Source organism: Felis catus, chromosome A2 (assembly GCF_018350175.1).
Source record: "Felis catus isolate Fca126 chromosome A2, F.catus_Fca126_mat1.0, whole genome shotgun sequence".
NCBI classification, from domain to species: Eukaryota; Metazoa; Chordata; class Mammalia; order Carnivora; family Felidae; genus Felis; species Felis catus.
Window position 1 is genome coordinate 128,358,185 of NC_058369.1, and position 19,322 is coordinate 128,377,506.

General features: G+C 35.7%; 1 long non-coding RNA gene across 1 annotated transcript in view; it reads left to right on the top strand.

Moving 5' to 3' along the window:
* Positions 1 to 269: 269 nt before the first annotated feature.
* The window catches only part of LOC123383963, an 80,317-nt gene continuing 61,264 nt past the window's right edge, over positions 270 to 19,322 (top strand). The window contains exons 1-3 of the long non-coding RNA XR_006594420.1: positions 270 to 1,497; positions 2,484 to 2,539; positions 2,918 to 2,992. This is a non-coding gene — a long non-coding RNA (uncharacterized LOC123383963). The remainder of the gene's footprint in view (positions 1,498 to 2,483; positions 2,540 to 2,917; positions 2,993 to 19,322) is intronic.

The window sequence follows — 19,322 nt, forward strand, 5'->3', positions numbered from 1 at the left end:
ATGTGTGAATAAGTTGAATTATCACTGATTAATATTTTTGGAGTACCTACCCCTTCAAACAGGAATAGGGAAAAAAGATACCATCACCATAGAACTTTTAATAAATAGTTGTTTTTAAAGTTTATATGTATACTGTTTTAGTGCTTATGAATTCTACAAGCATGGATGTCTTTAATAATATGACTTTGAAAGGATAGGTTTGATATTTTATTTTATTTTTCTTGTTTTTTTTTAATCTTTATTTTTGACAGCGGTGGGGGTAGGGGGTGGGAGGAGGAACAGAGAAGGAGACACAGAATCCGAAGGAGGCTCCAGGCTCTGAACTGTCAGCACAGAGTTGATGACCTGAGCCGAAGTTGGACACTTAACCGACTGAGCACTCATGATTGTTTTCACATTAACAGGAGGCCTTGTAATGAATAATCAAGTAATTGATAATCCAATGGATATATGGTATAATTTGTAAATAAAGATCCACAAACACACAGAGACACTTTTCTCCTTCCTAATCTATAATAGAATTCAAATTTAATATAGACCAAACAAAAATAGCATTAGATTCTTACACTTCAGCTTATAAGAAATTAATTAGTTTGTAAGAAAAGATGGTTATATCTAGTAGTTTGGTTCATAGGAAGAAGTTCCTAAAGATGATTGTGGAATACTGGACCAATCACACATACATACAAAATGCTGAAATATGCTATATTTAAAAATGAATCCTTACAGACTGCTACTGGGTCAATGTCAATACATCAAAGCATTGTGAGGCCACAAAAATTAATCACCAGAAATAGGTTTCATAACAAAGAGCAGTCCAACAGGGCAAAAATAAATAAAATATAATAATTCGACATTGAATTTAAGAGGTTTTATAGTTAGAAACACACAATTTATAGGAGCTCCAGGAAGGAAAATACTGCTTCCTTTGTGAAGGAGCCTACCAATTTTGATAAGTCTATGAGAATTTTTTGGTGGTAGGGGCAGAGCAGAGAGCAAAGGCTGCCCCAGATCTTTGAGTGTTTGGGCGAAGACCTCACAAGCTCTGGTGGGGAGGAAATTTTTCAGGGGAAGTGCATTCCAGAGAGAGATCTAGCTGCCTATGCTGGCTTTTTGGCTCAGGGATGCTGCCTTTCTCCAGGCTGGCCATGCTCTTCTGCTCCTGGTCTTTGGGAAAGTAGCTCTTTGTGGAATGCAAGTCACTACTTTGAGATAATGATAATTTCTGTAACGTGAGTTTGGATAGGGAGGGATACTCCCATTGCATTTTTTCAGATTTTTTCAAAACCACTTTTATGGGTTGTAATTTGGACACAGTTCAAAAATTTGTAAAGATATAAGAACATTTGCATCACTCCTTAAAGTTAAGTATACCATTCACAATTCATTTCCTACCACTCCTAGAACAAGTTAACTACTGATCTGCTCATTCTGTCATTGCAAATTTGCCTTGTCTGGAATCTCATGTAATTAGAATCATACTGCATATGCTTTTTGGTGAGTCTGACTTTTTTTCACTTAGCATATGCTTTTAAGATTTATCCTTGTAAATACTCATGTATCGTGTGTATATCAGTAGTTTGTGTCGGTAGTTAGTTACTTTTGATTGATTTCTTTGTGATTGATTCTGCTGAATGGATATTTTACGTTGTTTACCCATTCACCAGTTCAAAAGCCTTGGGCTGGTTTTCAGTCTTATCTCATTAGCAATAAAGTTGCTATGACCATTGAAGTATCATTTTTTTGTGTAGACAGATGTTTTTATTTTTCCAAGGAGCGAAATAGATGGGGTTGCATTTGTTAAATGCATGTTTAACTTTAATAAGACATCACCGAATTGCTTTCCAACATGGCCATAGTGTCATTCCTGCCAGCAATGTATGAGCATTGCAGTTGCTGCACGTTCTTGCCAAAACTTGGTATTTTAATTCTTTTTAATTTTAACTGTTCTAAATTACTTGTAGTGGTACCTCCTTGTTCTAGTTTTCATTTCTCTGATGACTAAAGATGTGGAACCTATTTTCATGTGCTTGTTTGCTCTTTGTAAATATTCCTTGGCAAAGCATCCATTCCCCATTCACATATTTGCCCAGTTTTTAACATAGTTTTAGATTTCACATTTAAGTCTTTGATCCATTTTGAGTTTATCTTAGCATATGTTGAGGCTAGATTAATCTTCTTTCCTGTGGTTACACAATTGTCTCAGCGCCATTTGTTGAAAAGACAATTCTTTATTCATTGAATTACCTTGACATCTCTGCTAAAAATCAATTGACAATGAATGTTACAGTTTTTTTTCTGGATTCTCAGTTCTCTTCCATTGATCCTTTATGTTTCTTCTTTTGTTAGAACCACACTTTTTGATTACAATATCTTTATAATAATTCTGAAATTGGGAAGTGTAAGTCCTAGATTTTTGTTTCAATATTTTGTTTCAGTATTTTGGCTATTCCAGGATATTTGTCTTTTCATATATATTTCAGGGTCAGTTGGCCAATTTCTGCAAAAAAACCGTGCTGTGATTTTGAAAGAGATTGCAGTAAGTCTATATATTAAATTGGGGAAAATTGCCATTTTAATTTATTTTTCCATTCAAGTGATACTGTATTTCTGTCTTTTAGCAGTTCTCTCAAAATATTTTATAGTTTTCAGTGTATAGTCCTTTCACAAATTTTAAGATTATCTCTAAGTTGTGTAGTATTTTTTATGTTCAGTTCCCAATTTTATGATTAATATATAGAAATAAAGTAATTTTTTCATACCAACCTTGACTATTTGACTTCCTAAACTTACTTATTACTGCTGATGGCTTTTTTTACTTCAAGTGTGGTCATCTTATCTGTGAATGAAGACAGTTTTATTTCTTCCTTTCCAATATTTATTATATATCTTTTTCATTTTTTTTTTCTTATTGCAGTGGCTAGGACTTCTGTTATTAAGATGAATAGTAATAGTAAGAACAGATATCCTCACCTTGTTCCTGATGTTATAGGTAAGCATTCAGTGTTTCAACATTAAATATAACGTTAGCTTTGGTTTTCCATATATGTTCTTGATTGGGTTGCAGAAGTTCCCTTCTATTTCTAGAGTGATGAGAATTTTAAAAAAGCAGGAGTGGATGTTGGAGTTTGGTAAATACTTTTTCTACAATTACTGAGATGGTCATTTGTTTTTTCTGTTTTTAAAATTTTCCAGTCTGAAAACACAGTGAATTACATTCATTGCTCTCGGAATGTTGTATTAACCCATATTCCTGAGGGGCACATGGGTGGCTCATTCAGTTAAGCGTCTGACTTCAGCTCAGGTCATGATCTCATGGCCCTGAATTTGAGGCCCGTGACAGGTCAGAGCCTGGAGCCTACTTTAGATTCTGCATCTCCCTCTCTCTCTGACCCTGACCCACTCATGCTCTGTCTCTCTCAAAATAAATAAATACAAAAAAAAAAAGAAAAAAAAGAAACAAACATCTGTATTCTTGGCATGAATCTGAACTTGGTCGTGGTGCATATTATTAAATTCAATTTACCAATATTTGGTTATGAAATTTTACATCTATGCTCATGAGGGATATCTGTCTGTAGTTTTCTTTTTATGTATATAGTGTTTTTTGCTCGCTTTGATAGAAAGATAATGCAGACTTCAAAAATGAGAGGGAACTCTTTCTTCTTTATTATTTTCTGAAAGAGTATGAATACAGTCCACTTGTATGGCTTTGCTTTTAAGCATTTTTTGTGACATCTTTGTTGTCTTGCTTAGTAGCATTCTTCTGCCTTTTTTCCAGTTCCATTTCAGTAGGAGCTACCTCATCCTAGATAATTCAGTTAGTTTGGTCTTCCTCCCTTAGGTAACTGAGTGTCCTTCAGTGAGTTGCATTTTTAATTTGTTGGCTCATGATTTTGTGATTCTTCGGAATCCATGAAGTTTGGCTTTTTGGCCTCTGTCCTGTAGCAGGAAACCAGTAGGTAGCAGAAAGCAAAGTGGCTTCTCCTCTTGTGGACTGACAGCCAGTGAACTGGAAATCCAGACCCTCTCTGGTCTCCCTGAGGGGCAGTTGGCTCCTCTGCAGGCTCTGGGAGCTATTTAGCTTACCCTAGCAGCTTCTCTCCAAATCCACAGCAGGCAGGCAAATGCAGACTCCTAGCTTCTCAAATAATTCACGGGGGTGCTGGGATGGTGGGTGGTTGGGAGTTGTTGGCTTGTTTATCCAGGCAGCAAGGAAGGTAGGTACTAGGCTGCAGGTATTCTCCTCTGTAGCTGCTCATTTATTCCATCACTCACAGATATTTAGTAAATGTCTGCTGTGTGTCAGACAGTATTCCTAGCACTTAGAATATTCTAGGAAACAAACAGAAAAAGATTTCCTCATGCATGAAGTATATGTTTATCAGGGTTTAAGGGTGATAAAACATAAATATAATTTAAAACTATGCAATGTTAGAAATGATAAATTCTTTCAGAAAAAGAAAAATTAAAGAGGATAAGGGGAACCTCTAATTCCAGGGAGAGACTGTATTAAATAGGGCAGTTAGGGTTCTCCTTGAAGAGGAGATATGTGAGAAAACACTTGAAGGAATTGAGAGATTAAAGTGACCTTGGAGGGACGAACAATCCAAGGGTGGGAACAGTAGAAGCTAAGGCTCTGAGGCAAGGCACTTGTCCTCCTGTGTTCCGTGGCACCAAGGTCTGGGAGGTCAGCCCTGCCTCCCTAGAGATATAGGCTGTGATATAGGCTGGTTTCTGGTTTGGTTGTTTTGTTATTCCCCAGGGGGAGCTGGGAAGAGGGAGTCACAAGTGTATACAGAAACTGCCTCAGCTTCTCAGAACTCTTCTATAAAATACGCTTTGGAGGCACTCTCCAAGAATAAATATTAGGATTTCTAGGCCAGTGTGGCACTTTAAACAGTCTAAAATGAGACACAGAGAAAACCAATTAATCTGTCACTGAGAGAGATTATTGTACATCATTTTATGGTAGGTCAGTCCTGATGGCAAATAGTAAAATACAAGCAAAATGATGATTAGTGTTTGATTTGTTGCAAAAACACCTAAACAGAATAGATCCTGTTTTTTTAACTTTGAAATAGCCAAGCAGAATCTCTTATCTAAATGCAAAAATGCATTATTTATGATTGGCTTTCATCTATTTAAAGACTTCAAAATTTAGGTTTCTACGGTATCCTTAGGGTTCATTGAGAACATTAGGAAGTAAGAGAAACCTGAAGGTAGTATCGTTTATGAAAGAAATATAACATTGAGACTTTGAATATTAAATAATTTGTGTACCTAGCATTTTCTTTATTAAAAATACATTCCTCTAGGCTTTTATCTTAGGACTGATTAGTATCATAATTTAATACTAGTGGGTTGAGGTTTTTTTTCTGTCTTGGTAACAAGCTAGAATAATTTGTGAACCTTTCACATTCAGAATAGGGAATAAAAAATAGATTGCATTATGAAAAATGCAGTGGTTGTTTTGACAGGTATTTTAAAGGTAAACTTGTATTTTTCAATAAATTTCTATACATTTATTTATTAAGCATAATTTTTCTCTTTTGAGTTTTAAATATAAAACACACTATATGAATTAAACTCATGTATACATTCTTTATAAAGTCATGAGTACACCACATACTCAGGCTGACTTTGGTTCTCAGTGATGATATGCATTTAAATTGGCATACATCAGTCTCCATGATGAGAGTTTTCACATTTGGAAGAGGAATTGTTTTAGGCCGTTCGTAGATTATGATACAATAGTTAATTATTTTGTGTGGATCTGGGCATATTTATGGTATATCATAGGTTTAGAGGGGCGTGTGTGTGTCTGTGTGTGTGTGTGTGTGTGCTTATTGAGCCAATTAAAAAGATTTAAAATTCTGACTCAACTAGCCAGTTGTATTGAGTAAAATATTTATTTATACAAAATCCCAAGAAACATAATAGTTTCACTTTTAGAAACCAAATTAAAATTCTTTTGAAAAAAGTGACTGACTGAATCAAAGTAAGTAGACATAAAAAATGTCATAAAGGTCAAAAGAAGTGAGAAGCAAAACATTTTTTAAGTGACAGGTTAGGGAGAAAATAGTAACTTCAAAATTTAAAAAAATACAGTTTTTCAGTCTCAGTACTTGTATTCATTTTCTAGGGCTGCTGTTAAAAAGTACCACATTTTGGGTGGCTTAAACAGAAATTTAATGTCTGAGAGATCTAAAGGCTAGAAGTCTGGAATGAAAACGTTATTGGTAGGGTTGATTCCTTCTGAGGGTGGTTTGTTGTAAGGAAAAGATCTATTCGAGACCTCTCTGCTTGGCTTGTAGATGGGTGTTTTCTCCCTATGTCTTTTCACACCATCTTTTCTCTGTGCCTATTTGTATCTGTGTCCATATTTACCCCTTTGTGTAAGGACATCGGTCATATTGAGTTAGCCATCCCCCCCCTCCCCCCATGACCTCACTGTAACTTGATTACCTCTGCGAAGATCTAAATAAGATCACATTCTAAGGCACTAGGGGTTGGGACTGCAACATGTCTTTTCTTGAGGGGACACAATTTAAGTCACAACAACGGTCTTAGGAAATTAAAATAAAACATTAAAACATACTATTGTCTGCCATTACAAAGTACAGAAATCCTCAAGTTAGCTAGTGGCTTGATGTAGCACTTTACATTAGCTTTGATAGTAGCAGAGGCTTCCCTCATAGAAGGCTAACTACCTTTATCTAGTTGTTTGGTCTGTTTCTCTGTCACAGTCTACTCTACAATTCATCTATGCTCACTAAGAGCAGAGACAGAAAGCATATGATTAGACTGAGAAAATCCACTCCAATAATTACAAAAGATTATGTCAAATAGTTATTTCTGCCTCATAGACACACGGAACAATAGTCTCCCTGTTTGAACACCGTGCTAGGCTTTGCATATTTCTGTAGTTTGCTTATGCTTAAAGTCTTTCAAGGTGATTTAGTAGCTGCAAAATTTCTAAGTTGAAAATCAGGAGATAATTTTTTCCCCTATTGTCATTTGTCTTTCTCATTATTATAAAAAATAATATGTTTTCATTTACTTTATGATATTTTACTAATGCAGCTAAACACAGAAATGCAAATTACATTATTTTTATTCAGAATGTCTCATTCCAGGCAACTTATTTTGCTTTTGACCTCTATTTCTTGAGTAAGTTTTGACTAAGATGGTCTTACTGTTGCTTCTGCATGACTAAACTTTAGACAGGTTTCTTCCTAACTAAAAGCCCTTGACTACCCATTTTCTCAGAGAATTTACTTTAGAAAACATGCAATTGTAAATTATTTCTCTGCCCTACTGAGATGTAAATCTTCTCCAAGCCAGGAATGTGTTTCTTAAGGACCTTGGAGCTATCCTATTGCAATGTAATCCTTAGAAAGATAGGACTTCTGTCTAGTCTAGACTTCTTCTAGTCTTCGTGTGTGAGGGTAGGAGCCCAACTTCTGCAAGTAACAGGTAGGAAATGCAGACAGCCTAATGACATTGAACAAACCTCGCTCCTCCCCAGGGTCTTCTCGTACTTTTCCATTATCTTATTCCAACTTTTATTTTTATTTTTCGAAATTTATTTATTTTTGAGAGAGAGAGAGAGTGTGTAAGCAGGGGTGGGAGGCAGAGAGAGAGGAGGACAGAGGATCTGAAGTGGGCTCTGTGCTTATGGGAGAGAGCCTGATATGGAGCTTGAACTCATGAACCGTGAGATCATGACCTGAGCTGGAGTTAGACGCTTAACTGACTGAGTCACCCAGGTGCTCCCTTATCCCAACTTTTAAAAATCATTCTGCCTTTATTTCAGGGCAGTTGAGTTGTGGCTCTCTCCCCTATTGCAATAGTCTTGAATAAAATCTTCTTTGCCATTTTTAACAACTGTCTGGTACAACTTTTCTCTTTCACATTTTTTCTGGCCTTTTGTTTGGGGTTCTTCTATGAATAAGGACATCTACATGAATATGCCTCATTCTGTACTTGAAGTGAATGCGGGTTACTTTTCATAGTAAGGTTAAAGCTATTAATAAACCTGAAATTAGTGTCACAAATACAATATCTATGATCCACTCAGAAATTATGCTCTTAGTTTATTCTCTACGATATTTTGCTTTTGTCTGTTTCATTAGAAATATGGAGAGATATTTGATGTTAAATTCAAATACAAATATTTTTGGTTGCAGAAATCAGAGATGTCTATCCATTTACCATCTAAATATTTCTTAAATTCCTTCTCTTGTCCAGTTTTTATAACAACCTCTGTACTCAAGGCTTGCATCATCTTTCATTTGGCCTAATTATATTTTACTTGAATCTGTACTTTCTACCTAATCCCAAACAAATTTATTTTCTACCTCACAAAAGGGTGATTTTTCCAAATTGGAAGTCAGAATATGTAATTCTTAGAGCTACCACTGCTCTACACTGCCCTGTACCTTTATGTGAATTAGATAAGAAGTCCTCTTCTTCAATGAAAATAGAATTGAAGGTAGTAGACTATGAACTAAACAACTGTACTTGGGATGAGCTGGGGAAAGTGGGGACTTGGGCAATTTTCCCTTCCAGGCCTTAGTCTCTTGGTATAGGATAAGGAGGGACAGATTACTTGTTGGTTGCCATGGGAAAAGTAGAATACTTCACTTCAATGGAGAGTACTGGCTGTTCCCAACTTAGCACACTGACCAATGATAGCATTACTAATGGCAGGACTGCTGGCTTTAGATGGCTTCCAACACAATGCATGATGATTCGTGGTATTATTCATGAAGTATTCTTACTGAAATGATTCTTATCAAGAATCATTATTACTTTTAGGTCTAATTTACAGTTTATAGAAAAGGTAGGCAATAGAGAAATAAATGTAACATCACAAGGGGGCGCCTGGGTGGCTCAGTCGGTCAAGCATCTGACTTCAGCTCAGGTCATGATCTCAAGGTTCGTGAGTTTGAGCACCATATTGGGCCCTGTACTGACAGCTCACAAATAGGCAAATCCAAAAGGTGAGACATTCTACAGCACAGCTGGCCTTTTATCTTCAACAGTGGATGCCATGAAAAAAGTTGGTCCATTCTAGCTTAAAATGCATTTAAATGCTGCAACAACCAGACACAAAGCATAGTTCGTGATTGATGACTGATTTAAACTAATGAGCCGTATTGGTTGGAGATCCTGGGAATATGTGAATATAGGATGGTCATTAGATATTATTTATTATCTATTGTCAGTTTTGTTAAGTAGGATAATACTATTGCCAGTATAGAAGGAATTATACTCATTTAGGGGTGAAACGTCATAAGAACTGCAATTTACTTTTAAAAACTTATATGAAAAAAATATGGAAACAAACATGGCAATGTGTAAACAGCTGTTAAATTTATATGTCTATATAGCCCACAACTATATGGTCAATTAATCTTTGACAAAGAAGGAAAGAATATCCAATGGAAAAAAGACAGTCTTCAACAAATGTGTTGGGAAAACTGGACAGCAACATGCAGAAGAATAAACTGGACCACTTTCTTACACTATACACAAAAGCAAATTCAAAATGGATTTAAGACCTAAATGTGAGACAGGAAACCATTAAAATTACAGAAAAGAGCACAAGCAGTAACCTTTTTGATACTGGCTATAGCAGCTTCTTTCTAGATATGTCTCCTGAGGAAGGGAAACAAAAGCAATAATAAACTATTGGGACTTCATCAAAATAAAAACTGGCTAGCAAAGGAGACAGTCAACAAAACTAAAAGGCAACCTATAGAATGGGAGAAGATATTTACAAATGATATATCTGATAAAGGGTTAGTATCCAAAATATGTAAAACTCAACACTCAAAAAAAAAAAAAAAACTAATTCAGTTAAGAATGGGCAGAAGACAGGAATAGACATTTTTCTAACAAGAGTTGTAAGGCCCAGTCTCTATTTAAGAAGGAGTTCTTGGGGAATTCCAAGACAAAAAATGAGAGAAAAACAAGGACATTAGAGGAATTTGAAGCCCCTGGAACCTATAGCTGCAGCAAACATTAAAGACAACCCAACTCTTAGCCAGATTAACATAACACCTCATGCCAAAGTCCTATGAATCCAAGTTCTTATTACTCAATATATCATGGCTGGCTTTCAGCAAAATTACAGGGCATAACAAAAGGCAATAAAACCTCTGAGTCTGAAGAGGCAAAACAGTCATAAGAACCAGACTCAGATATGGCAAAGATTTTAGAATTATCAGGGAATTTAAAATAACTATGATTTGGGGCCCCTGGTGGCTCAGATGATGAAGCGTCTGACTTTGGTTCAGGTCATGATCTTGCAGTTTGTGGGTTCAAGCCCTGCATTGGGCTCTGTGTTGACAGCTTGGAGACTGGAGCCTGCTTTAGATTCTGTGTTTCTCTCTGTTTCTGCCCCTCCCCTGCTCGCACTCTGTTTCTCTCTTTCTCAAAAATAAACATTAAATTTTTAAAAAATAACTATGATTAATATATTTAGGTCTGTAATCGAAAAAGTAGAAACATGTAAGTTCAGATGGGTAATTTGAGTAGAGAGATGCAGTCTAAAAAAGAATCAAAAGGAAACGCTAGAAATAACAATGAAAAAGAATAGTAACAGAAACAAAGAATGCTTTGATGGGTTTATCATTTGACCTGCATGACCAAAGAAAGAGTCACTCTAAATTCATCTGATTAGTACTTATTCATTTCTCAAATGTAGATCAGTTATTGGTTCCTCAAAAATGCATTCTCTGACCCATCTTTTTCTAGATGTTTTTATATCACATTGACTGCCTATTTACAAGGGTATCATAAATTATCTTTTTGGACACGAGCCTTCTCTCATAGACTATGACCATGGTGTATGCAACGTGGAGCACTTTGTTATCAGTTTCTGTGAGTCAGAACTAACTCATCATAATGCCAAATAAACACTAAAGAAGTAAGTTAGTAACTGTGTATTTTATTTTCTAAAAACCTTCATAGTCTATATTATAAAGTCAAACATCTGAGATGTCTATCTACTAATATTTTTAAGTCCTTGTTTGGCATCCAGAGTTTAATAATTGGAAAACTTCTCAAAAACCATGCTAAGTTGTAGTGACTTGAGATGTGGTTCAAAAAATATGAAATTTGATTAGAATGATATAAATATTGAATGCACATCTAATTATTTTTCCCAAAGAAAACACCTCTTGAGAAGAGTTACTTGATATGGAAAAACAGCTTAAAATTGTAGGCTTTTATTTCTTTTCCCTGGCTTTTATCTCAGTACACTTTTGGTGACAGTTCTCTATAGGTGTCTCATGTTTCTGCATATCTTGTGAGCAGAGACACTATCATTGGTCTGGACTATATTTTCAAGGGCATTTGTATAATGAATAACCTAGTAAGATAGGGATAGTACCTTCTTCCAAAAAAAAGTGCAAACGTGGTTACTGGCCATGATGAAAGAACCAGGATTCTTAACCTCAGGGTTCCTCTCTTGGAATGTAATCCATTGTGTATACAAGTGTCATCTGGTCCTCTTTGCATTGCCATGTGGGAATTGGGGCTCAGAAACTCAGAGAAATGCTGATGGTCTGGCTACTGTTCTTGCTGTGAGTGGTAACGTGGCCTTTATCTCTGGCCCAGGAGTCTGAGTCTGCTGCCAGCATTCAGGATCCTGTAGCAGGCTAACTTGCTACCTTGCAAGGAGGATAAAATATTAGGTCCTTCATGGTTCTTAACATACACTACAGAAAAAAATGCCTTCAGTTGGAGAGTGGAGGCCGCTCTTTAAGCAACAATTATTTAATTAGGGAAGGAATGGATATTTTTGAAACCATGAGTAATGGCTCGCCTCAGGAAAGAAGTGATCCCACAATAACTTAGTACAGTCCTGGTTGGGAATATAGAGCACACTCCATACAACTACTGCAGCCTGTAACTCAGAACCTTGGGATGTGGGTCCAAAACAATACATGGTGATGTATTTACAAGAGTCCTTACTACTATTTTAGTCAAGAAGCTAAACAGATGAATCCATTAAATGATTTAAAGTCATATATTCAGGCTGTAGTTGGTGACATATACAGATAGAACATGGGACAGAGAGACTCGGCAAGGCTCCTATTTTCTACCAGGGTGAAATGAACCTGAAAGTGAAGAGAAGGAAGAGAGAAAGAAAGGGGTGAGGGTGGATAGAGAGTGAGAACATGAGCAAGAAGTGAGGGGTGGGGAGGAAGGAAGTAGGGAGATAGAGCAACAGAGACTGGGGCCGGGGACAAAAAAAAGAGAGATGTAGTGAGGAGATAGAATGGGCGGGGGGAGAGTGAGAATTGATGGTAATAGGAAGCACATGAAAGAGAACAACAAATCGACAAATATCCACTATTTAACTGGATAGACAAATTTATATTGTGAAGTTGCTAAGAAGATGATGTTTTCATTTGTAATTCATTTTTCTTCCTGGCTCTAGTGATCTGATTTGAGAAGTTACCATGCCAGTAAATCTGACTGTGGAATTGCATTCAAGGTACCTAAAACTCAAAAGCATGGCTTAAAATGTTCACTCTTCTTGCAGTGGATCAGCAAATATTCCTTTTCCAGTCAAAATTGCATTTTGATACTCATTTCCACATACCCTGTCGTAAAGTCAACGCTGAACAATAATTGTGTCTTCAGTCCACAAATCATGTGAGTGTTTTGACTGACTTGTGTTGTGAAAGGATCCAATAAGGAATAATGAGGAGAAAGAAAAAATGAATATTGTATACAGTTTTATTAAATAAGCCATCAGGAAATATGATTGATTTATTGAATCTTGGAGAAGTTCTCATCACAGAAATTGTGACTGGTTTTGCCCTACATTAAATATGATTTAAACATTAAGAAAATAAAGGTACATCACAATTGACAGTTTCATTCAGTTAAGCCATGTACATTTCTAACTGAAAAACATTAAAAAAAAAATTCCAAAGCAGAGTTCCTGATGAGATTTTAGCTATAAAGAAAGTAATGACAGGTAGAAAGAAATCAGTATCCTCATTGGAAGCCTTGGCATATTTAAAATCTAAATTAAATTGGTTATGAATGTCAGTAATACACTATTAAGATTAACAAAGAGCTCATAAGTATTAAATAACTGAGGTAGAAAGATAGAATGATTGATGCAGTGAACATATTAAAAGACCAACTGACAAAAGGTATTTCAGTGTTACTACACAGAATGTGAAATCCTTGACTCAAATGTGGAACACCAGAGCTTCTGTTTGAGTTGAAACACTGGATTCGAAGAGATATTTAGGGGAGATAGAAAATGTATTATTCAAGGAGATGATAATATCATTAATATTATTAGTAATTATGAATGCTGATGTTTGCATTTTGTGTTTAGGGCTTTGTGTGAAGTGTTTACTTTTTATCTATTATTACCATGATGCTGCAAGATAGACATTATTATCCATATTTTATCAAATAGAAACCCAGACAAAGAGGCTCAAAGTAAGGTTGAGCAGTTAATGGTGAGGCAAAGATTAAAACCAAATTCTGCTGCTCTTTCAACTATTATAAAGGAAAAGTATTCCTGGCCTTCAAGTCAACTACCTTCAGTGAGACAAAGGAAAATATCTTTGCATTTGTTTTCTGCACACTTAGCCAGCTTTCAAACTTACCACAGACTTAGTAGTTTAAAACCATAGCTCTTTTCCTATAGTCTTAGGTCTGAGGTCCCCATTTGTGGGTGTGCTGTTAGCTGGGGACTGCCTCTGCTCTTAGAAGTCACCGTCATGCCTTCTTGTGTGGTCCCTCCTTTTTCAAACCAGCAATAACACAGTAAGTCCTTCTCATATTTTGATCTTTTACTTTTTCTTCTGCTCCCAACTAGAGGAAACACCATGCTTTTAAAGGGCTGACATGAAAGTCAGCTGACTTGGGGCTTGTTACCTCTATGAACTTCTTTCACAACACTACTTGATTGAGTGCTTGAATAACTAGTGGAAAGGAATCTTCAGGGGAGAGAATCTTTACCATTTTCCCCATGACAATCACTTTCAAATAACTGAATATTCGAAATGTGTGCTACAGTTTTTTTTTTTTTTTAAGTAACTAGGATTTATAGTTTTAGGTTTTCATCCAGCATCCCTTCAAATCTGCTCTGGGAGGGTCAAAATTTTTTCCAGACTCTATTGGTCATTCTAAAAGCTCTGATTGAATAAATACTCATGCTGTCTAATATAATAGCATAATTCCCAACATCTCAAAATTAAACCTACTCTTTTCTCCCTGTGTAAGGTCTGTTTCATTTTGAAAGTCTGACATCAGGCATGATAGCAGGGAAATCTTTTTTTTTTTTTTTTTTTTTTTTTTTAGCAGCCCATAATCACCTCCTCCTAATTTGCTGGCTGCTATTTCTGACCTCCAATGTCAGGCTAAGAGGTAGAAAGAATCAGGGAAGAATGGACATGGCCTTGCATGGTATGATCATAGTGTTTTCCAGGCTTAGGAGATACTCAAAATTGCCATTTCCTCTTGTAAAAATTTTATGAGATTACTTAGAGATTCCTCTGATTTTCTGTACCCATGGAGAAAATTTAAAAGAATATTGAGTAACCTTACTTTGAATTCCTGACCATTGTTCTCATGTGGACCATTAATGCTGCCCAATCATCTTCCAATATATGCTTAGTCTTTCTGCCTTCCCAGATGGCATTTTCACGCTTTTGCCTCCTCAGATTTTCAACACGTTTTTTTCCCCCATTCTTGTTCAGGGAGACTGACCTTTGATTCTTATTTGCCAAAACAAACAAACAAGCACCATCAGAACAGAAGATTCCTAGATCCACATCATCCTCCTCTATGCCCATATGTGCTGTGACCATGGAGGAATTTTCCATGCTTCTCTGTGGACATCTTCTCTATGTGTGTTTTTGTATCCCAGTGCTCTCACCTCCTCAAAGAATTCCTTGCCCCTCTCAATTTCATGGCTTATCAGTATCTCACTCTTTACTACATACTGAACATTTCTCATTGGCATACAAGTATGTTTTTCCCCCATCTTAAAAAAAAAATAGACAACACCCCCCCCATAACTTTCCCTCTCAGCTACTGCTTACCTAGTTATCCCACTTTACATGAAACACATCTCAAGATAATCATGTATAATCACTTTCTGCAAATCAGCATACTTTCCTCACACTATCCATTGATTCCCTCTGTTAATCATCGTCTCTAAACTTCACAGTTTTTCCAACATCCAGCCACTTCTTCCCACTTCCACTATGCCAGTTCCCTGGTCCAATACCTTACCATCTCTAACTTTGGTTACTCAGTAACTTTCTTCCTGTTACCACAGTCAGCCTGGTAACAGTTTATTCTTAACACAAATTATTCTAGTTCCTATTATGTCACTTCACTTAAAGGCCTCCAGTGGTTTTGCCTTTTACTCAGAGTAAAAATTCAGAACGGCCCACAAGACCCTGCAGGTTCTAGGCTCCTTTGTCCCCTTGATTGTACTTGATTGTACTTTCCCTTCTGTTTTACCTGTCCTGAGGATTGTCCCCTTTCCTGTCCTGAACAGCTGAAGCCACTCCTGCCTTAAGGCTTTTGCTGTTTACCCTCCTGGAAAGATCTTTCTCATATTTCGCATACCTTCCTCATTCTTTTAGATCTTTTCAGTGAGACATTGTTTGACACCTTATTTAAAGCTTAATATACAACAATCCTTCTCAGACCCTTATCTTTTCCCCTCTTCTGTGTGTTTGTTTATTATTTATTTTGGCTTTATTATTTTTCCAGCTTTATTTACATATAATTGATATATAACATTGAGTATATTTAAGGTGTGATGTCAGTTTGATACATTTATATATTGCAAAATGATTACCACTGTAGCTTTAGCTAGCATTTCTATCTCATCACATCATTACCATATCTTTCTTGTGATAAGGACGTTTAAGATCTAATCTTTTAGCCACTTTCAAGTATATAATACATTATTATGAACTATAATTGCCATGCTATATGTTAGATCCCCAAGGGTTATAACTAAAAGTTTGTACTCTTTGACCGATATCTCCTTATTTCCCCTATCTTCCAGCTCCTGGTAACCACCATTCTACTCTCTGTTTCTGTGAGTTTGGCTTTATAAAATTCCAGATATAAGTGATATTATGCAGTATTTGTCTTTCTCTGTCTCACTTATTTCACTTAGCTTATTGCCCTCAAGGTCCATCCATGTTTTCACAAATGTCAGGATTTCCTTCCTCCTCATGGCTGAATGATGTTTCGTTATGATTATATATATACATACCACATCTTCTTTATCCATTATTTTTTTAATTCTTAAATATTGTTTTAATGAAATTATAAAATAGGAAGAAAAATAAATAAAATATAAACTGTTTTAAAAAAGCAATGAAAAACAATGCAGTGAGTAGTTACATGTGGCAATCCAGAGTAAAAGGGTGTTTTATATTGGGATAAAATTTCCAGTATCTACTGTATACATTGATCCAAAAGTGTTAAATTAAACAATGTTCTTTTTTTTTCCCATTATTTTTGATCCTAGCACTTACCACTTTTCTAATCATACACATTTTTGTTATTATTCTTTTAGTCTGTTTTATGCAAGAAGCTCTAGGAAGGCAGGAAATTTTGTTTATTATTATATTCTCAAAAAGGCATGGGAAAACAAAGGTGGTCATCTGTTTGTCTATATATCTGTGTAACTGTGTGTCTATCTAAATTTTCCATGTAAGCGTTTGATGCCACAAATTTTCTTTTAAGCACCTGTGAAGCTGCATCTTGTCAATTTTGATATGGTATATAGTGTGTTACCATTTAGTTCAAAATATTTAGAATTTTGTTTTGTGATTTTTTTCTTTGATCAATGAATTGTTTACAACTTATTTATTATTTTCTAGTCATTTCAGTTTTCTTAGAGATCTTACTACTATTAATATATTTATTATGTTTTAGAGAATGTGTTGTATATTATTTAATCTTCTAAGTTTATTGACACTTATTTAATGGCCTATAATCTTGTTTATCTTGGATAATGCTCTATAAACAATCAAAAATATGTGTATTCTATATTGGATGTAGTGTTCTATAAATGTCTTCTGGCCATGTTTGTTGATAATGTTATTATTTTTTTATATCATTAACATTTTGGAGTCAGTCCAACAATTAATAAAAAAGAAGTGTTAATTTCTTTGACCATGATTGTGGTTTGCCCATTTCTTTCATTAGTTATATCAAGTTTTGCTTTACATTCTCTGAAGTTTTGTCTTAAGTACACACATCCAAAATTGTTAGAATTTTTTGTGAATTAGCCCTTTTGTCATTATCAAGTAGCAGTCACTATTCTGATAATACTCCCAGAGTTGAAGTTTATATCCTTTCTTTTTATATGTATGCATACCAGCCTTCCCATGATATTTACTTTGCACACATTTTTTTTCTATTCTTTTATTGTCAAACAGTCTGTATTTTTATGTAAGTGTATGCTTGTTCACCTGTCTGTAGTTAAATCTTATTTCTTTTTAATTTGTTGTGTTAATATCTGTTAATTAAATTTCTTAATCCGTTTATATTTACTGCAATTTATTGGGATGGTTGCACTATTGTTTATCTTGTTTGTTTCTTCTTTGGTTGTTTCCTTGATACTCCTTGTTTCTCTTATTTTTTTTTTTTTATTTTTTTTTTTTCAACGTTTATTTATTTTTGGGACAGAGAAAGACAGAGCATGAACGGGGGAGGGGCAGAGAGAGAGGGAGACACAGAATTGGAAACAGGCTCCAGGCTCTGAGCCATCAGCCCAGAGCCTGACGCGGGGCTCCCAAACTCACGGACCGTGAGATCGTGACCTGGCTGAAGTCGGACGCTTAACCGACTGCGCCACCCAGGCGCCCCGTTTCTCTTATTTTGATCAGGTAATTCAAACTTTTCTCTTGGCAGCATACCTAATCATCTTTATAAGTTTGTGTGTGTGCATGTGTGTGTGCTTGTGTGTGCGTGGCGTGCATGCGTGTGTGTGTTCAGATGAATCTCTAGGGATAATGTGTATTTGTTTATTTTTTTAATGTTTATTTTTGAGAGAGAGAAACAGAGTGCAAGTGGGGGAGGGGCAGAGAGAGAGGAGACAGATTCTTAAGCAGGCTCTAGGATCTCAGCTGTCCATGCAGAGCCAGATTGGGGGCCGGGAGGTGGGGAGAGGCGTGTTGAACTCATGAACCCTGAGATTGTGACCTGAGCCAAAGTCCGATGCTTAATTGAGCCACCCAGGTGTCCCATTATATATCCCACAGTACAACGTAACTTTGCTTTAAAGCTCAAAGGTCTTTCAAAGAAACTAGTGAAAATAATGAAATTCTTTTATATTTAACCAGATATTTTTCATTTTAAATGTTCTTCAATTCTGGCTGTCCATAGATGTTTACTAACTGGTTCCATTTCTTTTCAAACTGAAGAATGAGTTGTCAACTTCAGCCTTTGTTTAAATATTTTTTTTTGTTTTATTTTCATTTTTGGTGAGTTTTTTTGCTGGGTAGATTATGTTAAATTGACAGTTCTCCTTTAAATATTTTTTAAATTATTTATTTATTTTGAGAGAGAAAGCACACACATAAGCTGGGGAGGGGCAGAAAGAGAGAGGGAGAGAGAGAATCCCAAGCAGGCTCCCCACCATCAGCTCAGAGCCCAACACAGGGTTTGATAAGAAACAGTGAGATTCAACTTGAGCTGAGATCAAGAGTCCAATGCTTAACTGACTGAGCCACCCAGGCACCTGTGTTCTTCTCCTTTAGAGATATGTTCCATTGCCTTCTGGTTTGTGTTGCTACTGATGAAAAGTTAGCATTTGTTCTCATGTTTATTCTCTTGGATTTGGTGTCTTTTTTCCTCTGGCTGCTGTTACGGTTTTCTTATATCTTATATCTATATCTTTGGTGTTTGGTACTTGTACTATAATATGCCTGGTATGACTTCCTGTCATTTTATCTTATTAGGGATATATTGAACTTCTTGGATTTATGCATTTATATCTTTTTATCAAGTATAGAAAGTGTTTGATGCAGAATGAGAAAAATGATTGATACAACCTACTTAGGAGGAAAACATCATGAGAAGCATGTTATTTATAATCCTAATAATTGTTTGTTTGAGGTGAACCTACAGATAGGGGAAAAGGCTAAGAGCCAATTTAAGCTATATTTCAGCATTTCAAATTTATTGATATCTTGTAGATGAACATATGGAGACTATCGCTATAAAATATTAAGTAAAAATTTGAATAAATCAAAATACATTTATAGGAAAATGGATATGAAAGATACGTAACAGAA